Genomic DNA, 16,145 nt, shown 5'->3' on the forward strand with positions numbered 1-16,145 from the left:
TTCACAATGTAAGGAAAAAAAGGTATAAACATTTATTTACATTTTTTGGGTTTAATATTTTTGCTTTTGTCATACCTGCAAACTCGTCACATTAACTAAGGCGTGAAGATATTTAGATGTTTTAAACATTAACATCATGCAACAACAACAACAACAAGCGAACAACATACAACAAGCAATTCTTCTTAACCCCCTAACTGTCACTGCCCCATTAGCGGGATGCTTGGCGCTCTTTTTATTTAGCACATTTTTTCATATCACATATTTAAAGGTGCCCTAAAACTTTTTTTTAAAAGATGTAATATAAGTCCCCTGAATGTGTCTGTGAAGTTTCAGTTCAAAATACCCCATAGATTTTTTTTAATTCATTTTTTTAACTGCCTATTTTGGGGCATAATTAGAAATGAGCCGATTCAGGGTATGTGGCCCTTTAAATCTCATGCTCCACTCCCCAAGAGCTCGTGCTTGCCTTAAACAACATAAAAAAAGTTCAAACAGCTAATATAACCCTCAAAATGGATCTTTACAAAGTGTTTGTCATGCAGCATGTCTAATCGCGTAAGTACAGTGTTTATTTTGATGTTTACATTTGATTCTGAATGAGTTTGAGGCTATGCTCTGTGGCTAAGGGCTAATGCTACACTGTTGGAGAGATTTATAAAGAATGAAGTTGTTTATGAATTATACAGACTGCAAGTGTTTAAAAATGAAAATAGCGACAGCTCTTGTGTCCGTGAATACAGTAAGAAACGATGGTAATTTTAACCACATTTAACAGTACATTAGCAACATGCTAACAAAACATTTAGAAAGACAATTTACAAATATCACTAAAAATATCATGTTATCAGGAATCATGTCAGTTATTATCGCTCCATCTGCCATTTTTTGCTATTGTCCTTGCTTGCTTACCTAGTCTGTTGATTCAGATGTGCACATCCAGACGTCCTGCCCTTGTCTAATGCCTTTCATAATGTTGGGAACATGGGCTGGCATATGCAAATATTGGGGGCGTACACCCCGACTGTTACGTAACAGTTGGTGTTATGTTGAGATTCGCCTGTTCTTCGGAGGTCTTTTCAACAAATGAGATTTATATAAGGAGGAGGAAACAATGGAGTTTGAGACTCACTGTATGTCTTTTCCATGTACTGAACTCTTGTTATTTAACTATGCCGAGGTAAATTCAGTTTTTGAATCTAGGGCACCTTTAAGTAAACATCATAAATTAGGTAACATTCGAAAGCTTACAAACTCAAAATTCCTCCTGTGAAAGCCGTTTTGAAATTGGACTTTGCTTTGCCATGGAAACGGTACTCGAAATTCTTTTAGCAGGCTCCTCCCCTAGTGGGTGGTGCCAGGTTTCATATTACAAAAAAAACTATTTTATATATATATTTTTTTTTTCTAATCTTGACAACACACATATCGTTGGAAAGGTCTGATTCTCAAGGTTCCATATTTGGTGATTGTTTTGTGATAGAAGAGATATTTGGATAGAAATTTATAAATTTGTTACAGGAGAGTGCATTGAAAAATGTCAGTGAAATGTGGGTGATACCCAGTGGATATTTTTGGGACAGCGCCTAAATAAAATCTCATGGGAACTTAAATTTTTGTGATATCAACTTCAAATTTGAAACACAACTTGTTTAGACATATGGCTTTGATTTGATAGCAATTAGAGTAAAAAATAATCTTCTTTAATATGAGACCAACCTTATGTATATATTCCAAGAAATTCTTGAATTACAACCTTTTAGGTTTGGATAGTGCTTTTTTATGTCTATGCTCATAAAGGGGGGTGACAGTTAAGCAATATCATGAGAAGAGCTAGCAATACAAAGTTTCCGTTTCATCCACAAGCTGAAGTGCCTCATTACCTGTCGACTCTGTCTTTATAAGCCATGTGTTTTCAGTCATTCTTTGCGAAGTCTTGTTAGTGTCACACTGTATTTCTGAGTGCTCTCTCGTCTCATGTGTTGCAGTCCTGACCTTCTGGCCATTTTTTCTGGATTTCCCTGTTATTGTTTGGATTGTTTGCCCCATGGTTTGACCCTTCGCTTGTATTTTGGACTACGATTCTGGATTACCCTAATAAAGCTGCATTTGGATCCTCAATCTGTGTGTGTCAGAGCCGTTTGTGATGGTTTCAGACATGGTCCTGAAATATGACTTGATTTGACATGATGCATGCAAATCCGAGGGGGTTTTGTTATGTAAATGTATCTCTGAAGGGAACTGAATGTCTTCAGAAAAGTTTTGATGGCATTTTCGTTTTATCTTACCTCTGAATAATGCATCCTAAGTGTTGTGTTCAAGATTAACCGTGGTACCCGCTATATTTCTGCTTCTCCATAAACATCGCCTACTGTCAAACAGTGAAGAAAAAAAAAACAGTTTTTTTTTTTTTTTGTCAAAACTTATTTGAACAGTAAAGTTGTTTAAAGCATCATTTTTCTGGTCATTTTACAGTTTAGGATGTTGCTACAGACATTAGTGTTGTTTCAGAACAAAGTTGCTTCCTAAACTACGGTGGCCCAGTAGTGCACAACACAACGAAATTAAAAAAGCAAACATAAGTTCACAACACAACGGAAACAAGCCATAACACAACGAAATAAAGCCACAACACAACGGAATAAGCCACAACACAACGGAATTAAACCACAACACAACGGAATAAGCCACAACACAACGGAATCAAGCCACAACACAACGGAATCAAGCCACAACACAACGGAATAAGCCACAACACAACGGAATTAAACCACAACACAACGGAATAAGCCACAACACAACGGAATCAAGCCACAACACAACGGAATCAAGCCACAACACAACGAAATAAAGCCACAACACAACGGAATTAAACCACAACACAACGGAATCAAGCCACAACACAACGGAAATGCTCCCGACCACTTGGGGGCTCTCAGAGCTAGGTAATATTACTATTCCTTGCCACTGTTCTATAAAGTCGACAGTTTTACAAAGATATCAATACCATGATTAGTTTTAAGTATGTAAGCATTGTATATCGACATGGTATATTAATTAAAAATCAACTACGTTCACAATAGCTTCATATTTATACTTGTGAATGATTTGACGCGATACCACGGCGCATGATAAAGGGAACATCCACCAATTCCACCAAGTGGTTAAAACGTATAATTTGTATTTATTAAAATTACTTTTAACATTTAAAAACAGACATGTTCAAATTCCAAAGGTTGTTAGTTCCTGTTGGTAAGACTGACAAGCTTTGGAATTTGAATATGTCTGTTTTTAAATGTTAAAAGTAATTTTAATGAATACAAATTATACGTTTTAACCACTTAGTGGGATTGGCAGACGTTCCCTTCATCATGCGCCGTGGTAGCGCGTCAAATCATTCACAAGTACAGGCCTAAATATGAAGCTAGTGTGCATGTAGGTGATTTTGAATTAATATTTTGTGTCGATATGCAGTGGTTACATACTGTTTAAACTAATCGTGGTATTGATATTACTGCCGACTCTATAGAACAGTGGCAAGGAACACTAACTTTACCGAGCTCTGAGAGCCCCCTAGTGGTCAGGAGCATTTCCGTTGTGTTGTGGCTTGATTCCGTTGTGTTGTGGCTCGATTTCGTTGTGTTGTGGCTTTATTCCGTTGTGTTGTGTCTCGATTTCGTTGTGTTGTGAACTTATGTTTGCTTTTTTAATTTCGTTGTGTTGTGCACTACTGGGCCACCGTACTAAACATATTGTTCAATTAGAATTTTCCAAAATGATTTCAACTGCTTTTCTTCTAAATTTTTTGAAGGAAAAATATAAAAATCACCTTTTTCACCCATCTGATGTTTGCAGGTATGATTTATTAATTTCATAGAGTATGCATTAAACAAGATTTGTTTATTCTGATGAAGATGTGAGTTGTGCTCTGGTGTGTGTCTATCCGGTTGCTAGGGTGTCCTTTGTGTTGCTAGGGAGTTACTAGCGAACCACATCCATGCCAAACTATAATAATCCCCAAAAAATGACAAACTGCAGTAATGATGCTTGGCTTGAATTGGAACGCAGTGAATTGCAAAGCACAACATCTATTAAATATTAAAATGATAAAATATTTTAAAACTGTAAGATTTCAACATTTACTTAAAATTACAGGCAGTAAGAAGCACTTCAGAGCTGTTTGATCCCTGACTGCAGACTGATCTCAAAATCTCCCACCTAGCTAGAGACGCCCACTTGTGCATCCGATCCTACACACCACAATCCTTCTGTATCCGTGAGTAGGAACATGATTGTCCTTACTGTTCTTGCATTCCTCTCACAGTTTCTCTGTCTCTGACACTCAATCACTCTCTGCTTTCTGTTTCTGCTCTGGATTCTTTCTCTATTAGAAAAAGGTTAAAAGAATAGTTCACAAAAAAAAAAAAAAAAAAAAAATATATCACTTCACCCTCATGTTATTCTAAATCGATGACTTTCTTTCGCCAGAACACAACCAGAATTTATGCTCTTTTCCATACAATGGAATTGAATGGGAATGGATGCTGTTGAGCTTTAAAAAATGAAAATATCAAATATTGTCACAATAGTGAGAGAATATGGTGCTTTCATAGTTTCAGTTTACAGTTTCTTCGAAAGACATGTTTTTTTTGCAAATCAAAAATCTTAATTGCAGTAATTCCAACATATACTGCAGCATAACCCTTTCATAACCATTTTACATTTTGGTGAATTGGTGGCAAGCTTATTTCTTGTATTTTCAAACAATCTGCTTATGGCAGACTGACATTTAGGTTTAGGGTTCAACCTTTATGCTTCCATTTTTTTCTAAAAATCAAACGTTTATGTTGTATAAAATCATGTGAAATCACCACCCTTGAAAACAGTTGCACATTCCCATGTTAGATTTAGAGATCGATCAAGAAAACTTTCCGATGTTGGAACATGTGCTTTTCCAAGCGCTAATGGTCTCCACTGGCACAGTGCACAGACCTTACACTATATTTATTGAAAGTGTAACATAGACACAGCTCAAGAGGCCTGCTGTCAGTCAAGCTTTGTGTTGAGGTGCTGTGGAAGATCTCTCTCTAATTACACACCATGAGTGACGGGGAGACGAGAGGAAGGGTTAGAGAGGCAGAAGGGTGACTGCTACCATGGCACAATTAAAACAAAAAAGGGGGAGCGCACAAGATCTGCCGCTTCGACCACACACACATACACACGCTCGCTCAATCCATCACTCACAGAAACTCTCACTATTCACTCCTTTGAGACCTCAGCGCTCAATGGCTGAAGGCTTTCTGTGGCTATGAGAAGGAAGACACCACCTGGTGCCTGATCTGACAACTTTCACTTTTGATTGGATGGAAACGACAAGGGAGATATTGTTTTCTTGACATATGTCATGGTCAGACACAAAGATATTTAATAACAGTTCTGTCCTGAGATCCAAGGAAACTAACTTTTGATATGCAAGCATTTTACTGTTGAATTCCTCTGAGATTAGAGTTTAAGAGACAGACAAGATCAGGCATTTATGGACCTAAAATGATTTAAATGTGCCGTAGAACGTCTTTTTAAAAGATGTAATATAAGTCTAAGGTGTCCCCTGAATGTGTCTGTGAAGTTTCAGCTCAAAACACCCCATAGATTTTTTTATTAATTTTTTTAACTGCCTATTTTGAACCATAATTATATGCACCGATTCCTTGCGCGGCCTCTTTAAATCTCGTGCTCCCCACCCCCGGAGCTCGTGCTTGCCTTAACCAACATAAACAAAGTTCACACAGCTAATATAACCCTCAAAATGGATCTTTACAAAGTGTTCATCATGCGGCATGTCTAATCGCGTAAGTATAGTATTTATTTGGATGTTTATATTTGATTCTGAACGAGTTTGATTGTGCTCCTTGGCTAAAGCTAACATTACACACTGTTGGAGAGATTTATAAAGTTGTGTTTATGAATTATACAGACAGTCTTGTCTCCGTGAATACAGTAATAAACAATGGTAACTTTAACCACATTTAACAGTATATTAGCAACATGCCAATGAAACATTTAGAAAAGACAATTTACAAATATCACTAAAAATATCATGATATCATGGATCATGTCAGTTATTATTTCTCCATCTGCCATTTTTCACTATTGTTCTTGCTTGCTTACCTAGTCTGATGATTCAGCTGTGCACATCCAGACGTTTTGCCCTTGTCTAATGGCTTGAACATGGGCTGGTATATGCAAATATTGGGGTCATACATATTAATGATCCCAACTGTTACGTAACAGTCGGTGTTATGTTGAGATTCGCTTGTTCTTCGGAGGTCTTTTAAACAAATGAGATTTATATAAGAAGGAGGAAACAATGGTGTTTGAGACTCACTGTATGTCATTTCCATGTACTGAACTCTTGTTATTTAACTATGCCAAGATAAATTCAATTTTTAATTCTAGGGCACCTATAACATAAGGTTGTGTTTAAAAGGTTAGTTCACCCAAAAATTAAAATTCTGTCATTAATTACTCACCCTCATGTTGTTCCAAATCCGTAAGACCTTTGTTCATCTTTGAAACACAAATTAAGCTTTTTGATGAAATCTAAGAGCTTTCTGTCCCTCCATAGACAGCTACATTACTACCACTTTGATTCTTCAAAAAGTTCATAAAGAATTCTTAAGACTAATCCATATGAATTGAGCAGTTTAGTCCAAATTTTCTGAAGAGACACAATCGCTTTATATGCTGAACATATTTAATTTAGGCTTTTATTAATGACAGAATTTTCATTTTTGAGTGCTTTAGGATAATTAGCAGATAGATGGAAAAATGTGTGTATCTGTCTGTGCATAAAGAATTACATAGGTAGAAAGATTCTATAAATAAAATATAACTTCTGTAACGCTTTTGGACTGTACAATGTTGCTGTTTCTTATGATAGGCTTATATATATATATATATATATATATATATATATATATATATATATATATATATATATATAACATTTTGTCCTCAAAGTTGATGTGTTAGTAGTAGGAAAAATGGGCAAGCATAAGGACTTGAGTAAGTTTGACAAGGGCCAAATTGTGATGGCTAGACGACTGGGTCAGAGCATCTCCAATTCCAATTCTATTCTATTTACGGAAAAAAATGAAACTGGCGCCGCAATCGTTCCATAAGTTGAATCAAAAACCTTGTCAAAAACCTCATCAAAAACCTTAATTTCTTTTCGAGTGACGAAAGAAAGATATAAACATCTTTGATGACATGGGGGTGAGTAAATTATCAGGAAAAATTTATTTGAAAGTGGACTAATCCTTTAACATCTTGGTGCCAGATACCACGACACACCTTCAGGGGTCTAGTGGAGTCCATGCCTCTATGGGTCAGGGCTGTTTTGGCAGCAAAAACGGGACCAACACAATATTAGGAAGGTGGTCATAATGTTACGCCTGATCGGTGTATATTCATTGCTGGAATAAAGACCACTATTGGCATCTGTTTGTTCATCTCTGATGTTTTAATGTAATTGTGGGTGTCTATTTCTGAAGGAAGTGATCCTTAGCACATTGCAAAACAATACAAACACTACCATTACATCCTGAGATGTGTTTTATAGCACTATTATAAAGCCAACAGTCGCACTTAGGGTCTTGATGTGCTCGCAGCCAAAAATTCTCTTTATTACCAAGTGCAATAACAGGCAGAGAAAAAATGAAGCCATGTGACAGAAAAACACATTAACTTCATAAATGAATCTCTCCCCAACCCATTTTAATGATTTAAATAAAAAGAGAGATCAATCTGCTAATGGTGCATAGCCATTTTTATTCATTATGGAGATTCACAGCAACAAAACAACACACAGCCATCTTTCACTCTGACAATTAATCCCAATTTGGGACTCGGGGAAGAACAGGGAAGAAAGCCCCCGACCAACCCCATAACAGGGCAAGTAATAGCATTTCATTTGCTGTATAAATTTTATCCTGCGCGACAGCGTTTGCTCTCAGGTCTCTGATTACAGCCTGACCACAACACCATAAATCTCGTTTGCACGTGCTCCCTATCAGCACTAAAATCTGTGTCTTATGCTAATGTATGGGCGGGGCTGAGGAATGAAAGTCTGGGTCAGAGACCTCTGGTCTCTTTCTGATTTCTGAATGTAATCTACTGCTCTGCACAGTGAATGCTAATTAGATTCAGTGTTGAATATACATGACAGGGAGTGCTGTTTACCGAGAGAGCGGGGGTCCGGTATTTAAATTCAGCTCACGTCGGCAGAGACAATAACACAAACGCACACGCTCATGCGCATTTGTGTATCTTTCCCTATAATTTTTTTGCCAATTCTGTGACTGTGGCTCATTTGATGGAGTCACAGAGATGATTGGAGCTCAAACTGCAGTTTAAATGTCAGATACTGGATCTGACTATATAACACAGTAGCCTGTATGAGCAGATTCCAATCAACAAAGATGTCTCTATAAATAACTAATGGGTGAGCCATGGTAACAGTGTTCTGCAACTATCAGTTTTCTCCAAGGGACATTTTCTCAAAAGGGAACTTTTATTATTGCTCAGAGGTTCATAATAAAACAACTGTGAAACAGTTACCTTGAGTATTTCTGCTCTGCTGAACGAAAATAGTTCTAAATGAAGGTCTTAGAGTAACATACAATACTGAATGAATCTGCTGATCCAAAGATTCATGAATGCATGAGGCTTACTTGTTTCATTCCTGAATGAATTGTGTTATTTTTCCTGTTGATGAGTGGCAGTAGCTACTGGACTGGACTGGACATTTGCTGTCCATTTAATCTAATTACTTTATTCAACAATATCTAGTGGTGGGCGAATTCAAAACACTGCTTCATCAAGCTTCGAAGCTTTACGAATCGTTTGTTTTGAATCAATGGTTCGGAGCGTGTATCAAACTTCCAAAATCATGCCCCCCAGTCGTGAACCATTGAAATTTCTAAACACTTGCGACGTAATAAAGCCTTGTTTACTGAAATCAAGTGACTTTGGTTTGAAACACACTCCAAACCACTGATTTGAAACAAAAGATTCGTAAAGCTTCGAAGCTTCAAGCACAGTTTCTGCCAATCTCATGTTAATCTTGAGTACATATAGAGTAACAACGCATCCTTCATATTTCCGAAAAGTCTTTAGTTTTGTCATATTTATAAAAGATATATACGTTAATCCGAGTCTTTCTGAAAAAAGCAGAGCTCCTGGAGGCGTGTCTGCCATCAGTGCTGTGGGCGGAGCTGAAGAGTCACGAGCATGCTAGCTGCGACATCATAGATAAAAAGGGAACAAAATCGTTTGTGTTGTTTACATTATATGCACTTGCATGCCAATTTTTTTTTTTTTTGAAAGTTATTAAACTGTCTGAAAAAACAGGGCTCATAAACTGTTTAAATATGCTCACCATGATCCATATTTGTAATAAGGAGTATAAACTATATACTGTATAATCGCATTTTAGTAAGATAGAAGTCAACATTTAAACTGCTTTAAAGTTGTTGTTTTTTTTTTTTAATATTTTTACATTTGTATCATTAACTATTAGTACTTAAGTTTAAAAGTGTAATTCTGCAATTTCTCAAAACAATTCTGTCGTCACTGACGGGCAATGAATTCTGGGGTAGGCAGGTCATGAAGGATCTGTTGTATCCTTCACTGCATGGGAAACGAAGGACGTATTTGGAGGCCGCATTTGAGGGAGCCTTTGAATTGGGACAGCCTTCGTCACGCCACGGTGACGCAATCATCCTTTAAATGCAGCCTTTGAAGGATAGAGATCAGGGTTACCAGGTTTTCACAACAAAACCCTGCTATTAAAAAACTAGCCCAAAACTAGCCTATAGTCGCATTTCAGGGGGGTCCCCTGGTAAAATCCAAGTTTTTTTGGCAGGGTTCCCCTGGTAAAATTCGCATTCCAGGGACTAAATATCATGTTATTTGGGGTCGCTTCAACCCGCGGACATGAAAAACCACCCGCGATAACAGTGTTAATGTAGCCCAATTCCACAGAAAAAAGAAAAATAAAAGGCACACTTGGCAACACTGAATTGGGAGGCAGCGATTGACTCTCTCATATAAAACAGTCACTTGTCGCCACCTACTGGTGTATGTATGTAACCCGCAGAATGAGTCACTGAAAAATCCCAACCAATGCTCACATTGAATTTTACATTGTAATGAACTTGATCCAAACTTATTTTTGGCTGGCGTCACTAAGCCCTCTTATTTTTTAGGCCTCTCCTTTCCAACCATGTGTTAGAGAGACCACTTTTCATGACCCAAATAACTCCCAATCAATAAAATAAAAGTAATTTTGTACATTAATTTTTATTTTTTTTTTTCATATCCAAGCTTAGTATGCAAAGACAACAATCAATCATTTGTATTTACCCTCAGGGGTGTTAAACATCTAAGTCTGGAGCAGGACTGTTTCCTTAACCAGTGACCGGGAGCATTCAGGAAACCAGTTTGAAAACAGTCATCATTTTTCCATTTGCTGTCCATTTAATCTAATTACTGTTTAGAAAAATGTCAAAAACTCTATTTTCCCCTCTTCTCTATTCTTTATTCTTGTCTTATGATAAACATACAAGCCATTTAGTTGGCCTGGGTACAGTAAGAAGGCCAGAGGTCCCATCCAGCAGGGAAATGAGGGGAAAGGGTGGACAATATGACATATATCATAATCAAATAGGAAAACAGCAGTGTCGTCCCATAGGAGCCATTTCTATTCCTCTCTCTAACACACATGCAGTTCTTCCACTCTGCCATTGAACAATTAGCAGAGATGGGTCACTAATGAGCCTGAACATTTGATGAATAAGACTTGTTTATGCTAATTAAAAAATGGCTAACGAAGCGACACAGCCAATTATGTACCGGTTCCCTCCAGTTCCTCCATCACCAGAAAAGAGACACGGGAACATGGCCCATTACCACAATCACCTAATGAGCATCTTTTCTCCCAGAGATTTATACTGTTATTTGCGCAAATGAAAACCCTGCTCATGAACATGCTGCACAAACACCCATGAACAAGTTAAGAAATAAATCATCACGCATGGTTACAAGTTCATTAATGGTATGCCTTTAGTTTGATTTCAGAGCTACTCAGATGTACCCGTGTGGTCAGTCCTAAGTGACTGAAGTACTTGTGCAAATTGTTTTTTCCAGCTCATTGCAAAGACTAAATTAGAGTGTTCATAGTCAGCTTAAAGCTCTGTTAGTGTCTTCTGTGCTCACCATCTTTGCTCTGAAGTAGCCAAACTTTTTAAGAGCCCATGAAAACTGTGAAACTGCAGGAATAATTATCTGTGGCTGAGGGCAAAAACAGGAGGAAGGTTGTTCAAATGTAAGGAGATCCTCTGGGGAGCGTAGATGATGGTCTCTTGTGGAACGTCCTCAGGCTGTGATGTGCTCTCATTACATAATTTGCATTATTTTAAATGCTGGAGATATGTGGGCTTAAGGCCGCAAGACTAGGAGTGAAAAAACGAGGACTAGAATATGCATAACATATGTGTAAGGGTGCCACATGAGGGGGATGAAAATCAAACATTAAACATGTTTATAATCAAACATGTTGATAACACATGTCATATACAGTACATCCCAAAATCACCCCAAAACACAAATTTAAATAACAAAAAACATTTCTTGTTCATTAATTTCTAACTATCACAATATGTTTTTTTTAGCCCAACAGAAGACTGAAGAGATTAGTGGAATGTACTCTTTTCACACAGAAATTTTGGACACTGATAATGTGTATTTTGGATCATTCACACTGTCAGTGATTTTCTGGAATCTGTGTATGCGTTCATGCACATCCCGTAAAGATCCCGTAAAGACATGTGACATCAGGATGTGATGTGTAATGTCTCTGCGTCGTCTTAAAGGGTTAGTTTACCCAAAATTGAAATTTCTGTCATTAAAGGGTTAGTTCACCCAAGAATGAAAATTCTGTCATTAAATACAAACCCTGATGTCTTTCCACACCCGTACGACCTTCGTTCATCTTCAGAACACAAATTAAGATATTTTTCCTATAATCCGTTGTCTCAGTGAGGCCTGCATTGCCAGCAAGACAATTAACACTTTCAATGCCCAGAAAGGTACTAAAGACGTATATAAAACAGTTCAGTGATGGGTTCAGCGATTTCAAAACACTGCTTCATGAAAAAGTCGTTATAGTATTCTCATCGCTTCATAATATTAAGCTTTCTGTGCATTAAAGTGTTAATTGTCTTGCTGGCAATGCAGGCCTCACTGAGCCATCGGATTTTATGAAAAAATCTCTTAATTTGTGTTCTGAAGATGAACGAAGGTCTTACGGGTGTGGAACAACATGAGGGTGACTAATTAATAACAGAATTTTCATTTTTGGGTGAACTAACCCTTTAAGTTTGCTTATGATCTGCGATTTCTCTCTCGAGGAACCACGTTTTTTTTTTTTTAACTACCACATCGCGAACCGTTCCACTAAGCTGGCGAATGATCTCAGCTTCAGCAACACACCCTTTACGGCATTGGTCCTGCCATTTGTTCACACAGGGCACATTACGGGACTGATCCCAGCAATGTTACTAGGTCTCCATCCCGTGATCAATCCTGGGATGTGTTTGCGTTCACACAGAAGGCACTCTAGCAATTCTATGGCAGTTTTCTGAGATCAATGCTCTGTGTGAAAGGTGTTGACTAATAAGTGCTGAATATTTCAGAGATGTAACTCTGAAAACAAAAGCAGATGGTGCTTTGGGAATTTGTGGGCACACGTTTAAGACAAAAGCCTGGCCATTTGCAGATCCATTTGCAAAATCAAATCCAGCAATTAGTTTTTTTTTTGTTTTGTTTTTTGTTTTTCTCAAAAGCTCTCATTGTAACTGTGTGCTAACTTCTAAACTAAACTTGTAACTTCTAAACCCCTGGGAAGTCTATCATCTAATCTATGTGCATGCAATATGATAAATATTTCATGAAATGTTAGTTTTAAGACAGAAAGACAGACGATATAGATAGATAGATAGATAGATAGATAGATAGATAGATAGATAGATAGATAGATAGATAGATAGATAGATAGATAGATAGATAGATAGATAGATAGATAGATAGATAGATAGATAGATGCAGTGCCCTCCACAAATATTGGCACCCTTAATAAATATGAGCAAAGGCAGCTGTGAAAATAAATCTGCATTGTTTATCCTTTTAATCTTTCATTCACAAAATTCTAATAAAATAAAATTCTATTTTTTAGCACACCAGGGTGACTAGGAGCATGAAATTGTCCAGCCATGACTTCCTGTTCCACAGAAGTACAAATATGTGTAAACACAAAGGCCAAATTCCCCTAATCATTCATCACAAAGAGTAAAACCAAAGAATACAGTTCTGATGTGCAGCAAAACTTTGAGCTTCACAAGCACTTCAGAAAATAGAAAAAGTCTATAAGAAAAAAACTAATGCATTGAAAATTCCCATTTCCACCATCAGGGCAATAATTAAGAAGTTCCAATAAACTAAATATGTTACAAATCTGCCTGGAAGAGGACTTGTCTCTAAATCGCCCTAATGCATGGTAAGGAGAAAAGTTTGAGTGACCAAAGACTGTCCAAGGATCACAGCTGGAGAATTGCAGAGATTAGTTGAGTCTTGGGGTCAGAAAGCCTAAAAAAAATATCAAACAGCACCTACATCCCCACAAGTTGTTTGGGAGGGTTTCAAGAAAAATCCTCCTCGTTCATCCAAAAACAATCTCAAGCATATTCAGTTGTCCGACTGAACTTCAAAAGGGACCTGGTTCTATGGTCAGATGAAAATAAAAGAGCTTTTTGGCAGCAAACCCACCAGATGGGTTTGGTGCACACATTGATAAAAAAGTACCCCATGTCCACGGTTAAATATACTGCTGGATCTTTAATGTTGTGGGCCTATTTGTTTTGCTGGAGGTCCTGGACATCTTGTTCAGATACATGGCATCATGGATTCTATCACATACTAACAGATAAAAATCAAAACCTGACCGCTTCTGCTAGAAATCCAATAATGCACCATGGTTGGATCTTCCATCAGGACAATGATCCAAAACAAACATCAAAATCAACACAAAAATGTGTCACTGAGCACAAAATGAAGCTTATGCCATGGCCATCCCAGTTCCCTGACCTGAACCCTAAAGAAAATGAGTGGTGTGAACTGAAGAGAAGAAGCACCAACATGGAGCTGGGAATCTGAAGGATCTGTAGAGATTCTGCCTGAAGGAATGGTCTCTGATCTCTTGTCAGGTGTTCTCCAAACTCATCAGGCATTATAGGAGAAAACTCAGAGCTGTTACCTTGGGAAAGGGATGTTGCAATAATTGGGTACCAAAAATTGTGGCCAACGTGAACTGGAGAAAAACATTTATTTCATAAAGAGCTTTTTCCCCCATTTTCAATTGTTTTACTTAAATGAAAGGTTAGAATTTTGTGGATTTTTTAAATGAAAGATCAAAAGTATAAAGAATGCAGATTTATTTTCACAGCCACCTTTGCTCATATTTACTAAGGGTGCCAATATTTGTGAAGGACACTGTAGATAGATCTGATGCAGTGAACACAGAGGGCAAATCATCTGCTGTAGTGAACATCTCGTTGTTTCACTCCCTTAATCTTTTTTTTCCTTGGGAAAGTAAAACAGCAACCTCAAAGATTCTTCATTCCCATAACATTTTGTTTTCCCTGAGAAATACTGAGCTGGATTATACAAGCAGAGGAAGAAAAAGGCGAGGATGTGATTTGTGTTTTAATAGGTCTGTGCTGATGAGGCTGGTTTCTTTGAGAGAGTTTTAGGATTTTGTTTCTCCTGTGAGACAGAGCCTCTAGGGTGATGTAGTATTCTGTTCCACTGACTACAGTATGCACACTCATCTCAGCCTCAGAGTTTAATAATAAAATGCTTCTTTTTCTTGTGAAAATACTTGCTTCTTTTAAGAGTTTCATCCAAGCAGGGTATTTCTGAGCTTTTAGCCCATAAATTTTAGATGAGCTGTGAAAATGCCATGGAAATTCCAATTGTTCAAGAAAAGACCTTCACTCATGAGTACACTTGGTTTTTATTAAAATGTGTTTTAGTAGTAGTCCCCCAAATTTTCTACACTTGTTGCAGTGATGTCATAAGGTTCCTCAACAACAGCAGAGGACAGCAAATTGAACATTACGAAAAAATAAACCCTTTCACATTTTTTTCTTGTGGTTTGCCACATGCACAGGGTGCATTCTCCTGCTGAAAGGATAAAGACAGATATATTTTTACTTTAAAAAGCTGTGTAGAGAAGCAGAAGTCAGCACATTCAGCCAGCAGACACAGCACTGATGTGATCCCGGCCCATCTCACAGCTAAATGAACACCAGAATGTGCAGCTCTCTGGTGAGTGGGAGTGGATGATGGTTTGGTGCAGTGATCTTTATGTAATCCTCTTCATATTACCTCTTATGAGGAAAAATGCACATCTAAAAGCTGTAATGGAAAGATGTGATGGAACTGCAGAATCATGGTTTTTCTGGTGGTTTATGTGATCATATATTTTTTTTAAAATAACTCTTGCCTTACCTATTCATCATCATGTTACTGCAGCTGAGTGTCTCACTCTCAATTTTCGTTTGTTTCAATTTTATTGGTTTGACAAAAACTGTGCTTTTCTAATACCAAAGCAAAACGTAAAACAACAGTAAATGTAGCAACAACAGTAAACAAGTAGTATTAAGAACTAAAACAAAAGTTTTGAAACATGTTTTGAGTCATAAGCCATGTGACCATTCACTCTGTCCATTTCATTCTTTTAAATAAATAAAATAATCAGATAATAATAATCATAATAATGCACCACCTACTAACTGACCCATGCTAACCAGCTAAACCAGAGAATGTATATTATAGGGAGATGAGAGGGTCTGTATCTCTTACCATTGGAGAAAGCGTAACGGTTAACTTAATCACGGGCGGCACCTCTCATCCTATTGTGTAATGGCAGTGACATCAGTACCCGCCGTTCAAAACTCCTTTCCTGCGTACCGCCACAACCGGAGCGGAGGCGGAGAGTTAGCATTAGCCGTTACGCTTTTTTG

The sequence above is a fragment of the Megalobrama amblycephala genome, linkage group LG17 (assembly GCF_018812025.1).
Source record: "Megalobrama amblycephala isolate DHTTF-2021 linkage group LG17, ASM1881202v1, whole genome shotgun sequence".
NCBI lineage: Eukaryota > Metazoa > Chordata > Actinopteri > Cypriniformes > Xenocyprididae > Megalobrama > Megalobrama amblycephala.